The 15,955-nt window shown below is 40.7% G+C and overlaps 1 long non-coding RNA gene across 1 annotated transcript in view; it reads left to right on the top strand.

Annotated features, from left to right (window-relative positions):
* Window positions 1-15,571, top strand: part of LOC147676745 (uncharacterized) — a 28,912-nt gene extending 13,341 nt beyond the window's left edge. The window contains exons 11-19 of the long non-coding RNA XR_015302560.1: window positions 1,141-1,261; window positions 2,588-2,708; window positions 4,035-4,156; window positions 6,767-6,886; window positions 8,215-8,334; window positions 9,663-9,782; window positions 11,109-11,228; window positions 12,557-12,676; window positions 15,452-15,571. This is a non-coding gene — a long non-coding RNA (uncharacterized LOC147676745). The remainder of the gene's footprint in view (window positions 1-1,140; window positions 1,262-2,587; window positions 2,709-4,034; window positions 4,157-6,766; window positions 6,887-8,214; window positions 8,335-9,662; window positions 9,783-11,108; window positions 11,229-12,556; window positions 12,677-15,451) is intronic.
* The last annotated feature ends 384 nt before the right edge of the window (window positions 15,572-15,955 follow it).

The raw sequence follows: 15,955 nt of genomic DNA, 5'->3' as shown, positions 1-15,955 counted from the left end.
TGCTTTAGATCCTGGTGCTAGCAATGTTCTATTCGAGGAAATTGCTGCCTTTGAGACTGAAATGCGCCATCTCACTTATGAAAAATAGTGTTACATACTCAAGGAAGGAAGCTCATCTAACCTCTTCTCCTGCACTCTGTATGTTGGACTCTGATACTCAAGATGGATTGTTGTTAAGGTTAATCTGTCTTTGTACCTCAATCCCACTTTCGAAAAGGACACAGTGCTTCGACTGGTTCCCATTCCTTTACCATTCCCCCTCCTACGTGGCTGGCAGTCATGAATACAGATAGTAACCTACTGCGTAACTTCTGATATCTCATCCTCCTGTGGGGTTAGCTTCCACAAGGACAATTGGTCCAGGGGTGTCTGACATCATAAAGCTAAAGCAAGAAGTTGTCTGACATGAGGTGCCATTCTGTTGCCTAGCAGTCTGACATCATGAAGCTAAAGCAAGATGTTTTCTGACTAGACGGCCACTCTGTTGCAAAGCAGCTGGCATCATGAAGGTAAAGGAAGATGTTGTCTGACATGAGAGCCACTCTGTTGCCTAACAAGGAGTAGGATACATTTATCTTGGTAATGAGATGAGTTGCAGGGTAGACAGGATGCCCAACGAAAAGATGAGATGGTACAAAGAAAGAAATTAGAACTTTATTTAGACTTACACATTTGTATGAACGGAGGTTTGAGCATAAGAGTCTCAACTTCACCATTGCTGCACTGGTAGGATTTGGCTAAAGAGAAGATGCAAATTATGCTATTCATAGTTTCTATTATTCCTGTTAACTGTAGCATAACCCTTCCTCTCTCAACTTACCAGCTGGCTTAATCGCTACTGGTGTACCATATCCTAAAACAAAGGAAGTAAGAAGGGTGCGCTGCCACTTGGCTGGCAAAAAGATTTATATCCCAATGTACGTGCTACAATTGTTTAGAGAGTGTTAGCAAATGAGGCAAGGGAATGCAGAGAAGTATGAGAGGTTATAAACACAAATTGAGATTTGATTTTTTAATTGAGCTGTTGATTTTCACAATAAAACAGACTCCATAGTATTGATCTGGTTACCCTTTATAAAAATCTAAACTTTTTGTATTGCTTATACTAAATGTACTAACAGTGGACTTTTCCATCTGCAGATTATACTGAATGACCAGCAGTGGCAGTGTTTCACAGCAGAGTTTCTCTGAATTGCCGAGACTGAAGCAAAAAAAAAAAGGAAGTCTTCTGGCATACTGCATCATTTTACCAATTTATGTGGTAAGTAAAACTCCCAATCATTCTTTTAGGCATTAAAAAGATGTAAATAGCATCGGAATGTCCTCACTAATTTATAGTGGGAGCCTGTGCCTGAATATTATTTCTGTCAAGATGGAAGTAATATGTATCACATTATGTTGGTCATGATAGTTAATAAAAGAATGACTGACTCAAACTCTACTAAAACCTGCTTTAGATCCTGGTGCTAGCAACGTTCTATTCGAGGAAATATCTGCCTTTGAGACTGAAATGCACCATCTCACTTATGAAAAATAGTGTTACATACTCAAGAAAGGTAGCTCATCTAACCTCTTCTCCTGCACTCTATGTTGGACTCTGATACTCAAGATGGATTGTTGTTAAGGTTAATCTGTCTTTGTACCTCAATCCCACTTTTGAAAAGGACACAGTGCTTCGACTGGTTCCCATTCCTTTACCATTCCCCCTCCTACGTGGCTGGCAGTCATGAATACAGATAGTAACCTACTGCGTAACTTCTGATTTCTCATCCTCCTGTGTGGTTAGCTTCCACAAGGACAATTGGTCCAGGGGTGTCTGACATCATAAAGCTAAAGCAAGAGGTTGTCTGACATGAGGTGCCATTCTGTTGCCGGGCAGTCTGACATCATAAAGCTAAAGCAAGATGTTTTCTGACTAGAAGGCCACTCTGTTGCAAAGCAGCTGGCATCATGAAGGTAAAGGAAGATGTTGTCTGACATGAGAGCCACTCTGTTGCCTAACAAGGAGTAGGATACATTTATCTTGGTAATGAGATGAGTTGCAGGGTAGACAGGATGCCCAACGAAAAGATGAGATGGTACGAAGAAAGAAGTTAGAACTTTATTTAGACTTACACATTTGTATGAACGCAGGTTTGAGCATAAGAGTCTCAACTTCACCATTGCTGCACTGGTAGGATTTGGCTAAAGAGAAGATGCAAATTATGCTATTCATAGTTTCTATTATTCCTGTTAACTGTAGCATAACCCTTCCTCTCTCAACTTACCAGCTGGCTTAATCGCTACTGGTGTACCATATCCTAAAACAAAGGAAGTAAGAAGGGTGCGCTGCCACTTGGCTGGCAAAAAGATTTATATCCCAATGTACGTGCTACAATTGTTTAGAGAGTGTTAGCAAATGAGGCAAGGGAATGCAGAGAAGTATGAGAGGTTATAAACACAAATTGAGATTTGATTTTTTAATTGAGCTGTTGATTTTCACAATAAAACAGACTCCATAGTATTGATCTGGTTACCCTTTATAAAAATCTAAACTTTTTGTATTGCTTATACTAAATGTACTAACAGTGGACTTTTCCATCTGCAGATTATACTGAATGACCAGCAGTGGCAGTGTTTCACAGCAGAGTTTCTCTGAATTGCCGAGACTGAAGCAAAAAAAAAAAGGAAGTCTTCTGGCATACTGCATCATTTTACCAATTTATGTGGTAAGTAAAACTCCCAATCATTCTTTTAGGCATTAAAAAGATGTAAATAGCATCGGAATGTCCTCACTAATTTATAGTGGGAGCCTGTGCCTGAATATTATTTCTGTCAAGATGGAAGTAATATGTATCACATTATGTTGGTCATGATAGTTAATAAAAGAATGACTGACTCAAACTCTACTAAAACCTGCTTTAGATCCTGGTGCTAGCAACGTTCTATTCGAGGAAATATCTGCCTTTGAGACTGAAATGCACCATCTCACTTATGAAAAATAGTGTTACATACTCAAGAAAGGTAGCTCATCTAACCTCTTCTCCTGCACTCTATGTTGGACTCTGATACTCAAGATGGATTGTTGTTAAGGTTAATCTGTCTTTGTACCTCAATCCCACTTTTGAAAAGGACACAGTGCTTCGACTGGTTCCCATTACTTTACCATTCCCCCTCCTACGTGGCTGGCAGTCATGAATACAGATAGTAACCTACTGCGTAACTTCTGATATCTCATCCTCCTGTGTGGTTAGCTTCCACAAGGACAATTGGTCCAGGGGTGTCTGACATCATAAAGCTAAAGCAAGAGGTTGTCTGACATGAGGTGCCATTCTGTTGCCGGGCAGTCTGACATCATAAAGCTAAAGCAAGATGTTTTCTGACTAGAAGGCCACTCTGTTGCAAAGCAGCTGGCATCATGAAGGTAAAGGAAGATGTTGTCTGACATGAGAGCCACTCTGTTGCCTAACAAGGAGTAGGATACATTTATCTTGGTAATGAGATGAGTTGCAGGGTAGACAGGATGCCCAACGAAAAGATGAGATGGTACGAAGAAAGAAGTTAGAACTTTATTTAGACTTACACATTTGTATGAACGCAGGTTTGAGCATAAGAGTCTCAACTTCACCATTGCTGCACTGGTAGGATTTGGCTAAAGAGAAGATGCAAATTATGCTATTCATAGTTTCTATTATTCCTGTTAACTGTAGCATAACCCTTCCTCTCTCAACTTACCAGCTGGCTTAATCGCTACTGGTGTACCATATCCTAAAACAAAGGAAGTAAGAAGGGTGCGCTGCCACTTGGCTGGCAAAAAGATTTATATCCCAATGTACGTGCTACAATTGTTTAGAGAGTGTTAGCAAATGAGGCAAGGGATTGCAGAGAAGTATGAGAGGTTATAAACACAAATTGAGATTTGATTTTTTAATTGAGCTGTTGATTTTCACAATAAAACAGACTCCATAGTATTGATCTGGTTACCCTTTATAAAAATCTAAACTTTTTGTATTGCTTATACTAAATGTACTAACAGTGGACTTTTCCATCTGCAGATTATACTGAATGACCAGCAGTGGCAGTGTTTCACAGCAGAGTTTCTCTGAATTGCCGAGACTGAAGCAAAAAACAAAAAGGAAGTCTTCTGGCATACTGCATCATTTTACCAATTTATGTGGTAAGTAAAACTCCCAATCATTCTTTTAGGCATTAAAAAGATGTAAATAGCATCGGAATGTCCTCACTAATTTATAGTGGGAGCCTGTGCCTGAATATTATTTCTGTCAAGATGGAAGTAATATGTATCACATTATGTTGGTCATGATAGTTAATAAAAGAATGACTGACTCAAACTCTACTAAAACCTGCTTTAGATCCTGGTGCTAGCAACGTTCTATTCGAGGAAATATCTGCCTTTGAGACTGAAATGCACCATCTCACTTATGAAAAATAGTGTTACATACTCAAGAAAGGTAGCTCATCTAACCTCTTCTCCTGCACTCTATGTTGGACTCTGATACTCAAGATGGATTGTTGTTAAGGTTAATCTGTCTTTGTACCTCAATCCCACTTTTGAAAAGGACACAGTGCTTCGACTGGTTCCCATTACTTTACCATTCCCCCTCCTACGTGGCTGGCAGTCATGAATACAGATAGTAACCTACTGCGTAACTTCTGATATCTCATCCTCCTGTGTGGTTAGCTTCCACAAGGACAATTGGTCCAGGGGTGTCTGACATCATAAAGCTAAAGCAAGAGGTTGTCTGACATGAGGTGCCATTCTGTTGCCGGGCAGTCTGACATCATAAAGCTAAAGCAAGATGTTTTCTGACTAGAAGGCCACTCTGTTGCAAAGCAGCTGGCATCATGAAGGTAAAGGAAGATGTTGTCTGACATGAGAGCCACTCTGTTGCCTAACAAGGAGTAGGATACATTTATCTTGGTAATGAGATGAGTTGCAGGGTAGATAGGATGCCCAACGAAAAGATGAGATGGTACAAAGAAAGAAATTAGAACTTTATTTAGACTTACACATTTGTATGAACGGAGGTTTGAGCATAAGAGTCTCAACTTCACCATTGCTGCACTGGTAGGATTTGGCTAAAGAGAAGATGCAAATTATGCTATTCATAGTTTCTATTATTCCTGTTAACTGTAGCATAACCCTTCCTCTCTCAACTTACCAGCTGGCTTAATCGCTACTGGTGTACCATATCCTAAAACAAAGGAAGTAAGAAGGGTGCGCTGCCACTTGGCTGGCAAAAAGATTTATATCCCAATGTACGTGCTACAATTCTTTAGAGAGTGTTAGCAAATGAGTGTCACGGCTCGCGGCGTTGCCGCGGCCGGCCATTTCCGCAATCACACACGGGAGGCCGGGATACTCACTTCCGGCGGAAGTCGAGTACCCGGTCTAGTCACCAGGCAGCAAGGCTCAGAAGCACTTCCGGGGGAAAACGCATAAACCTCGCGTTTCCCGCCGGCTGAGTGCTTCGGATTCCAGTACCTTGCTGGGACACTGTTTGCCGAGACCTGCATGCCCTTCCAAGCTCTCTTCTGCTGACTCACGGAGAGCCGCGCTGAAGGGATACTTTGTTTCAGCTGCCTTCCCGGAGAGCCGCGCTGAAGGGATACTTTGTTTCAGCTGCCTTCCCGGAGAGCCGCGCTGAAAAGATACTTTGTTTCAAACTGCCTTCCCGGAGAGCCGCGCTGAAAAGATACTTTGTTTCAGCTGCCTTCCCGGAGAGCCGCGCTGAAAAGATACTTTGTTTCAAACTGCCTTCCCGGAGAGCCGCGCTGAAAAGATACTTTGTTTCTGCTGCCTTCTCGGAGAGCCGAGCTGAAGGGATACTTTGATTCTTACCCTTCTAGGAGGCAAGCCGCGCTGAAGCGCTACCTTGTCTCAGAAAGCGCCACGCAGGAGCGCTTGTGCAATTATTCACCTGGGGGTTCCAGGAAAAGCTCATTTTTTGTTTTCATGACCCTTGGTGCGCAGGAGCGCCCTAAGGGTGTACATTGAACCTAGGATTGTGTTTTGGGTGTACACTTTAGTTTTCCCACTGCGCAGGAGCGCCATTGGGAATAACCCTGCCTACAGACCCTGTCACCTTACCAGGGATACCACATACCTGGGTGGTTGTTTCCGGTTTTCAGCTACCCGCGCAGGAGCGCTTTCATTTTGTTTTAGCTTGGGTGAACGCGCAGGGGCGCTTTATTTAGTGTGCACTTGGCGATATCGCGCAGGAGCGCCTTCCTCGCTATTCACATCCGGAGCTACACTCATCGGGGAACATTCGTTTCAAGAGCCTTGGTGAGTCCTCAAGGGTAACTGGTCCTGTGTGTGTGTATGTGGGGTGGTTCCTTTTCGGGTCTGCTTCACTTTCTGATCTTTCTTGTTCTGGTTTCCAGTGACACCGGGACGCCCCACCAGCTCCACGCCATCCTTAACCCTACACCCTGGCTCCCATCCCTGCGTCCATCTCATCCCTGCTGGGTATAATCGTCCACGAGGGTCAGGTGGGTACAGGGACGGGTGCTCTTGTCGCCTCTGCGGAATCGCGCCACAAGCAAAGGTAAGACTTGTGGGGCAAACCTGACAATGAGGCAAGGGAACGCAGAGAAGTATGAGAGGTTATAAACACAAATTGAGATTTGATTTTTTAATTGAGCTGTTGATTTTCACACTAAAACAGACTCCATAGTATTGATCTGGTTACCCTTTATAAAAATCTAAACTTTTTGTATTGCTTATACTAAATGTACTAACAGTGGACTTTTCCATCTGCAGATTATACTGAATGACCAGCAGTGGCAGTGTTTCACAGCAGAGTTTCTCTGAATTGCCGAGAATGAAGCAAAAAAAAAAGGAAGTCTTCTGGCATACTGCATCATTTTACCAATTTATGTGGTAAGTAAAACTCCCAATCATTCTTTTAGGCATTAAAAAGATGTTAATAGCATTGGAATGTTGTCACTACTTTATAGTGGGAGCCTGTGCCTGAATATAATTTCTGTCAAGATGGAAGTAATATGTATCACATTATGTTGGTCATGATAGTTAATAAAAGACTGACTGACTCAAACTCTACTAAAACCTACTTTAGATCCTGGTGCTAGCAATGTTCTATTCGAGGAAATTGCTGCCTTTGAGACTGAAATGCGCCATCTCACTTATGAAAAATAGTGTTACATACTCAAGGAAGGAAGCTCATCTAACCTCTTCTCCTGCACTCTGTATGTTGGACTCTGATACTCAAGATGGATTGTTGTTAAGGTTAATCTGTCTTTGTACCTCAATCCCACTTTCGAAAAGGACACAGTGCTTCGACTGGTTCCCATTCCTTTACCATTCCCCCTCCTACGTGGCTGGCAGTCATGAATACAGATAGTAACCTACTGCGTAACTTCTGATATCTCATCCTCCTGTGGGGTTAGCTTACACAAGGACAATTGGTCCAGGGGTGTCTGACCTCATAAAGCTAAAGCAAGAAGTTGTCTGACATGAGGTGCCATTCTGTTGCCTAGCAGTCTGACATCATGAAGCTAAAGCAAGATGTTTTCTGACTAGAAGGCCACTCTGTTGCAAAGCAGCTGGCATCATGAAGGTAAAGGAAGATGTTGTCTGACATGAGAGCCACTCTGTTGCCTAACATGGAGTAGGATACATTTATCTTGGTAATGAGATGAGTTGCAGGGTAGATAGGATGCCCAACGAAAAGATGAGATGGTACGAAGAAAGAAATTAGAACTTTATTTAGACTTACACATTTGTATGAACGCAGGTTTGAGCATAAGAGTCTCAACTTCACCATTGCTGCACTGGTAGGATTTGGCTAAAGAGAAGATGCAAATTATGCTATTCATAGTTTCTATTATTCCTGTTAACTGTAGCATAACCCTTCCTCTCTCAACTTACCAGCTGGCTTAATCGCTACTGGTGTACCATATCCTAAAACAAAGGAAGTAAGAAGGGTGCGCTGCCACTTGGCTGGCAAAAAGATTTATATCCCAATGTACGTGCTACAATTGTTTAGAGAGTGTTAGCAAATGAGGCAAGGGAATGCAGAGAAGTATGAGAGGTTATAAACACAAATTGAGATTTGATTTTTTAATTGAGCTGTTGATTTTCACAATAAAACAGACTCCATAGTATTGATCTGGTTACCCTTTAAAAAAATCTAAACTTTTTGTATTGCTTATACTAAATGTACTAACAGTGGACTTTTCCATCTGCAGATTATACTGAATGACCAGCAGTGGCAGTGTTTCACAGCAGAGTTTCTCTGAATTGCCGAGAATGAAGCAAAAAAAAAAGGAAGTCTTCTGGCATACTGCATCATTTTACCAATTTATGTGGTAAGTAAAACTCCCAATCATTCTTTTAGGCATTAAAAAGATGTTAATAGCATTGGAATGTTGTCACTACTTTATAGTGGGAGCCTGTGCCTGAATATAATTTCTGTCAAGATGGAAGTAATATGTATCACATTATGTTGGTCATGATAGTTAATAAAAGACTGACTGACTCAAACTCTACTAAAACCTGCTTTAGATCCTGGTGCTAGCAATGTTCTATTCGAGGAAATTGCTGCCTTTGAGACTGAAATGCGCCATCTCACTTATGAAAAATAGTGTTACATACTCAAGGAAGGAAGCTCATCTAACCTCTTCTCCTGCACTCTGTATGTTGGACTCTGATACTCAAGATGGATTGTTGTTAAGGTTAATCTGTCTTTGTACCTCAATCCCACTTTCGAAAAGGACACAGTGCTTCGACTGGTTCCCATTCCTTTATCATTCCCCCTCCTACGTGGCTGGCAGTCATGAATACAGATAGTAACCTACTGCGTAACTTCTGATATCTCATCCTCCTGTGGGGTTAGCTTCCACAAGGACAATTGGTCCAGGGGTGTCTGACATCATAAAGCTAAAGCAAGAAGTTGTCTGACATGAGGTGCCATTCTGTTGCCTAGCAGTCTGACATCATGAAGCTAAAGCAAGATGTTTTCTGACTAGACGGCCACTCTGTTGCAAAGCAGCTGGCATCATGAAGGTAAAGGAAGATGTTGTCTGACATGAGAGCCACTCTGTTGCCTAACAAGGAGTAGGATACATTTATCTTGGTAATGAGATGAGTTGCAGGGTAGACAGGATGCCCAACGAAAAGATGAGATGGTACAAAGAAAGAAATTAGAACTTTATTTAGACTTACACATTTGTATGAACGGAGGTTTGAGCATAAGAGTCTCAACTTCACCATTGCTGCACTGGTAGGATTTGGCTAAAGCGAAGATGCAAATTATGCTATTCATAGTTTCTATTATTCCTGTTAACTGTAGCATAACCCTTCCTCTCTCAACTTACCAGCTGGCTTAATCGCTACTGGTGTACCATATCCTAAAACAAAGGAAGTAAGAAGGGTGCGCTGCCACTTGGCTGGCAAAAAGATTTATATCCCAATGTACGTGCTACAATTGTTTAGAGAGTGTTAGCAAATGAGGCAAGGGAATGCAGAGAAGTATGAGAGGTTATAAACACAAATTGAGATTTGATTTTTTAATTGAGCTGTTGATTTTCACAATAAAACAGACTCCATAGTATTGATCTGGTTACCCTTTAAAAAAATCTAAACTTTTTGTATTGCTTATACTAAATGTACTAACAGTGGACTTTTCCATCTGCAGATTATACTGAATGACCAGCAGTGGCAGTGTTTCACAGCAGAGTTTCTCTGAATTGCCGAGAATGAAGCAAAAAAAAAAGGAAGTCTTCTGGCATACTGCATCATTTTACCAATTTATGTGGTAAGTAAAACTCCCAATCATTCTTTTAGGCATTAAAAAGATGTTAATAGCATTGGAATGTTGTCACTACTTTATAGTGGGAGCCTGTGCCTGAATATAATTTCTGTCAAGATGGAAGTAATATGTATCACATTATGTTGGTCATGATAGTTAATAAAAGACTGACTGACTCAAACTCTACTAAAACCTGCTTTAGATCCTGGTGCTAGCAATGTTCTATTCGAGGAAATTGCTGCCTTTGAGACTGAAATGCGCCATCTCACTTATGAAAAATAGTGTTACATACTCAAGGAAGGAAGCTCATCTAACCTCTTCTCCTGCACTCTATGTTGGACTCTGATACTCAAGATGGATTGTTGTTAAGGTTAATCTGTCTTTGTACCTCAATCCCACTTTTGAAAAGGACACAGTGCTTCGACTGGTTCCCATTACTTTACCATTCCCCCTCCTACGTGGCTGGCAGTCATGAATACAGATAGTAACCTACTGCGTAACTTCTGATATCTCATCCTCCTGTGTGGTTAGCTTCCACAAGGACAATTGGTCCAGGGGTGTCTGACATCATAAAGCTAAAGCAAGAGGTTGTCTGACATGAGGTGCCATTCTGTTGCCGGGCAGTCTGACATCATAAAGCTAAAGCAAGATGTTTTCTGACTAGAAGGCCACTCTGTTGCAAAGCAGCTGGCATCATGAAGGTAAAGGAAGATGTTGTCTGACATGAGAGCCACTCTGTTGCCTAACAAGGAGTAGGATACATTTATCTTGGTAATGAGATGAGTTGCAGGGTAGATAGGATGCCCAACGAAAAGATGAGATGGTACAAAGAAAGAAATTAGAACTTTATTTAGACTTACACATTTGTATGAACGGAGGTTTGAGCATAAGAGTCTCAACTTCACCATTGCTGCACTGGTAGGATTTGGCTAAAGAGAAGATGCAAATTATGCTATTCATAGTTTCTATTATTCCTGTTAACTGTAGCATAACCCTTCCTCTCTCAACTTACCAGCTGGCTTAATCGCTACTGGTGTACCATATCCTAAAACAAAGGAAGTAAGAAGGGTGCGCTGCCACTTGGCTGGCAAAAAGATTTATATCCCAATGTACGTGCTACAATTCTTTAGAGAGTGTTAGCAAATGAGGCAAGGGAACGCAGAGAAGTATGAGAGGTTATAAACACAAATTGAGATTTGATTTTTTAATTGAGCTGTTGATTTTCACACTAAAACAGACTCCATAGTATTGATCTGGTTACCCTTTATAAAAATCTAAACTTTTTGTATTGCTTATACTAAATGTACTAACAGTGGACTTTTCCATCTGCAGATTATACTGAATGACCAGCAGTGGCAGTGTTTCACAGCAGAGTTTCTCTGAATTGCCGAGAATGAAGCAAAAAAAAAAGGAAGTCTTCTGGCATACTGCATCATTTTACCAATTTATGTGGTAAGTAAAACTCCCAATCATTCTTTTAGGCATTAAAAAGATGTTAATAGCATTGGAATGTTGTCACTACTTTATAGTGGGAGCCTGTGCCTGAATATAATTTCTGTCAAGATGGAAGTAATATGTATCACATTATGTTGGTCATGATAGTTAATAAAAGACTGACTGACTCAAACTCTACTAAAACCTACTTTAGATCCTGGTGCTAGCAATGTTCTATTCGAGGAAATTGCTGCCTTTGAGACTGAAATGCGCCATCTCACTTATGAAAAATAGTGTTACATACTCAAGGAAGGAAGCTCATCTAACCTCTTCTCCTGCACTCTGTATGTTGGACTCTGATACTCAAGATGGATTGTTGTTAAGGTTAATCTGTCTTTGTACCTCAATCCCACTTTCGAAAAGGACACAGTGCTTCGACTGGTTCCCATTCCTTTACCATTCCCCCTCCTACGTGGCTGGCAGTCATGAATACAGATAGTAACCTACTGCGTAACTTCTGATATCTCATCCTCCTGTGGGGTTAGCTTACACAAGGACAATTGGTCCAGGGGTGTCTGACCTCATAAAGCTAAAGCAAGAAGTTGTCTGACATGAGGTGCCATTCTGTTGCCTAGCAGTCTGACATCATGAAGCTAAAGCAAGATGTTTTCTGACTAGAAGGCCACTCTGTTGCAAAGCAGCTGGCATCATGAAGGTAAAGGAAGATGTTGTCTGACATGAGAGCCACTCTGTTGCCTAACATGGAGTAGGATACATTTATCTTGGTAATGAGATGAGTTGCAGGGTAGATAGGATGCCCAACGAAAAGATGAGATGGTACGAAGAAAGAAATTAGAACTTTATTTAGACTTACACATTTGTATGAACGCAGGTTTGAGCATAAGAGTCTCAACTTCACCATTGCTGCACTGGTAGGATTTGGCTAAAGAGAAGATGCAAATTATGCTATTCATAGTTTCTATTATTCCTGTTAACTGTAGCATAACCCTTCCTCTCTCAACTTACCAGCTGGCTTAATCGCTACTGGTGTACCATATCCTAAAACAAAGGAAGTAAGAAGGGTGCGCTGCCACTTGGCTGGCAAAAAGATTTATATCCCACTGTACGTGCTACAATTGTTTAGAGAGTGTTAGCAAATGAGGCAAGGGAATGCAGAGAAGTATGAGAGGTTATAAACACAAATTGAGATTTGATTTTTTAATTGAGCTGTTGATTTTCACAATAAAACAGACTCCATAGTATTGATCTGGTTACCCTTTAAAAAAATCTAAACTTTTTGTATTGCTTATACTAAATGTACTAACAGTGGACTTTTCCATCTGCAGATTATACTGAATGACCAGCAGTGGCAGTGTTTCACAGCAGAGTTTCTCTGAATTGCCGAGAATGAAGCAAAAAAAAAAGGAAGTCTTCTGGCATACTGCATCATTTTACCAATTTATGTGGTAAGTAAAACTCCCAATCATTCTTTTAGGCATTAAAAAGATGTTAATAGCATTGGAATGTTGTCACTACTTTATAGTGGGAGCCTGTGCCTGAATATAATTTCTGTCAAGATGGAAGTAATATGTATCACATTATGTTGGTCATGATAGTTAATAAAAGACTGACTGACTCAAACTCTACTAAAACCTGCTTTAGATCCTGGTGCTAGCAATGTTCTATTCGAGGAAATTGCTGCCTTTGAGACTGAAATGCGCCATCTCACTTATGAAAAATAGTGTTACATACTCAAGGAAGGAAGCTCATCTAACCTCTTCTCCTGCACTCTGTATGTTGGACTCTGATACTCAAGATGGATTGTTGTTAAGGTTAATCTGTCTTTGTACCTCAATCCCACTTTCGAAAAGGACACAGTGCTTCGACTGGTTCCCATTCCTTTATCATTCCCCCTCCTACGTGGCTGGCAGTCATGAATACAGATAGTAACCTACTGCGTAACTTCTGATATCTCATCCTCCTGTGGGGTTAGCTTCCACAAGGACAATTGGTCCAGGGGTGTCTGACATCATAAAGCTAAAGCAAGAAGTTGTCTGACATGAGGTGCCATTCTGTTGCCTAGCAGTCTGACATCATGAAGCTAAAGCAAGATGTTTTCTGACTAGACGGCCACTCTGTTGCAAAGCAGCTGGCATCATGAAGGTAAAGGAAGATGTTGTCTGACATGAGAGCCACTCTGTTGCCTAACAAGGAGTAGGATACATTTATCTTGGTAATGAGATGAGTTGCAGGGTAGACAGGATGCCCAACGAAAAGATGAGATGGTACAAAGAAAGAAATTAGAACTTTATTTAGACTTACACATTTGTATGAACGGAGGTTTGAGCATAAGAGTCTCAACTTCACCATTGCTGCACTGGTAGGATTTGGCTAAAGAGAAGATGCAAATTATGCTATTCATAGTTTCTATTATTCCTGTTAACTGTAGCATAACCCTTCCTCTCTCAACTTACCAGCTGGCTTAATCGCTACTGGTGTACCATATCCTAAAACAAAGGAAGTAAGAAGGGTGCGCTGCCACTTGGCTGGCAAAAAGATTTATATCCCAATGTACGTGCTACAATTGTTTAGAGAGTGTTAGCAAATGAGGCAAGGGAATGCAGAGAAGTATGAGAGGTTATAAACACAAATTGAGATTTGATTTTTTAATTGAGCTGTTGATTTTCACAATAAAACAGACTCCATAGTATTGATCTGGTTACCCTTTAAAAAAATCTAAACTTTTTGTATTGCTTATACTAAATGTACTAACAGTGGACTTTTCCATCTGCAGATTATACTGAATGACCAGCAGTGGCAGTGTTTCACAGCAGAGTTTCTCTGAATTGCCGAGACTGAAGCAAAAAAAAAAGGAAGTCTTCCGGCATACTGCATCATTTTACCAATTTATGTGGTAAGTAAAACTCCCAATCATTCTTTTAGGCATTAAAAAGATGTAAATAGCATCGGAATGTCCTCACTAATTTATAGTGGGAGCCTGTGCCTGAATATTATTTCTGTCAAGATGGAAGTAATATGTATCACATTATGTTGGTCATGATAGTTAATAAAAGACTGACTGACTCAAACTCTACTAAAACCTGCTTTAGATCCTGGTGCTAGCAATGTTCTATTCGAGGAAATATCTGCCTTTGAGACTGAAATGCACCATCTCACTTATGAAAAATAGTGTTACATACTCAAGGAAGGAAGCTCATCTAACCTCTTCTCCTGCACTCTCTATGTTGGACTCTGATACTCAAGATGGATTGTTGTTAAGGTTAATCTGTCTTTGTACCTCAATCCCACTTTTGAAAAGGACACAGTGCTTCGACTGGTTCCCATTCCTTTACCATTCCCCCTCCTACGTGGCTGGCAGTCATGAATACAGATAGTAACCTACTGCATAACTTCTGATATCTCATCCTCCTGTGTGGTTAGCTTCCACAAGGACAATTGGTCCAGGGGTGTCTGACATCATAAAGCTAAAGCAAGAGGTTGTCTGACATGAGGTGCCATTCTGTTGCCTAGCAGTCTGACATCATGAAGCTAAAGCAAGATGTTTTCTGACTAGAAGGCCACTCTGTTGCAAAGCAGCTGGCATCATGAAGGTAAAGGAAGATGTTGTCTGACATGAGAGCCACTCTGTTGCCTAACAAGGAGTAGGATACATTTATCTTGGTAATGAGATGAGTTGCAGGGTAGACAGGATGCCCAACGAAAAGATGAGATGTACGAAGAAAGAAGTTAGAACTTTATTTAGACTTACACATTTGTATGAACGCAGGTTTGAGCATAAGAGTCTCAACTTCACCATTGCTGCACTGGTAGGATTTGGCTAAAGAGAAGATGCAAATTATGCTATTCATAGTTTCTATTATTCCTGTTAACTGTAGCATAACCCTTCCTCTCTCAACTTACCAGCTGGCTTAATCGCTACTGGTGTACCATATCCTAAAACAAAGGAAGTAAGAAGGGTGCGCTGCCACTTGGCTGGCAAAAAGATTTATATCCCAATGTACGTGCTACAATTGTTTAGAGAGTGTTAGCAAATGAGGCAAGGGAATGCAGAGAAGTATGAGAGGTTATAAACACAAATTGAGATTTGATTTTTTAATTGAGCTGTTGATTTTCACAATAAAACAGACTCCATAGTATTGATCTGGTTACCCTTTAAAAAAATCTAAACTTTTTGTATTGCTTATACTAAATGTACTAACAGTGGACTTTTCCATCTGCAGATTATACTGAATGACCAGCAGTGGCAGTGTTTCACAGCAGAGTTTCTCTGAATTGCCGAGAATGAAGCAAAAAAAAAAGGAAGTCTTCTGGCATACTGCATCATTTTACCAATTTATGTGGTAAGTAAAACTCCCAATCATTCTTTTAGGCATTAAAAAGATGTTAATAGCATTGGAATGTTGTCACTACTTTATAGTGGGAGCCTGTGCCTGAATATAATTTCTGTCAAGATGGAAGTAATATGTATCACATTATGTTGGTCATGATAGTTAATAAAAGACTGACTGACTCAAACTCTACTAAAACCTGCTTTAGATCCTGGTGCTAGCAATGTTCTATTCGAGGAAATTGCTGCCTTTGAGACTGAAATGCGCCATCTCACTTATGAAAAATAGTGTTACATACTCAAGGAAGGAAGCTCATCTAACCTCTTCTCCTGCACTCTGTATGTTGGACTCTGATACTCAAGATGGATTGTTGTTAAGGTTAATCTGTCTTTGTAC

Source organism: Lissotriton vulgaris, chromosome 12 (genome assembly GCF_964263255.1).
Source record: "Lissotriton vulgaris chromosome 12, aLisVul1.2, whole genome shotgun sequence".
NCBI lineage: Eukaryota > Metazoa > Chordata > Amphibia > Caudata > Salamandridae > Lissotriton > Lissotriton vulgaris.
This window is presented reverse-complemented; position numbering and strand designations above follow the sequence as displayed.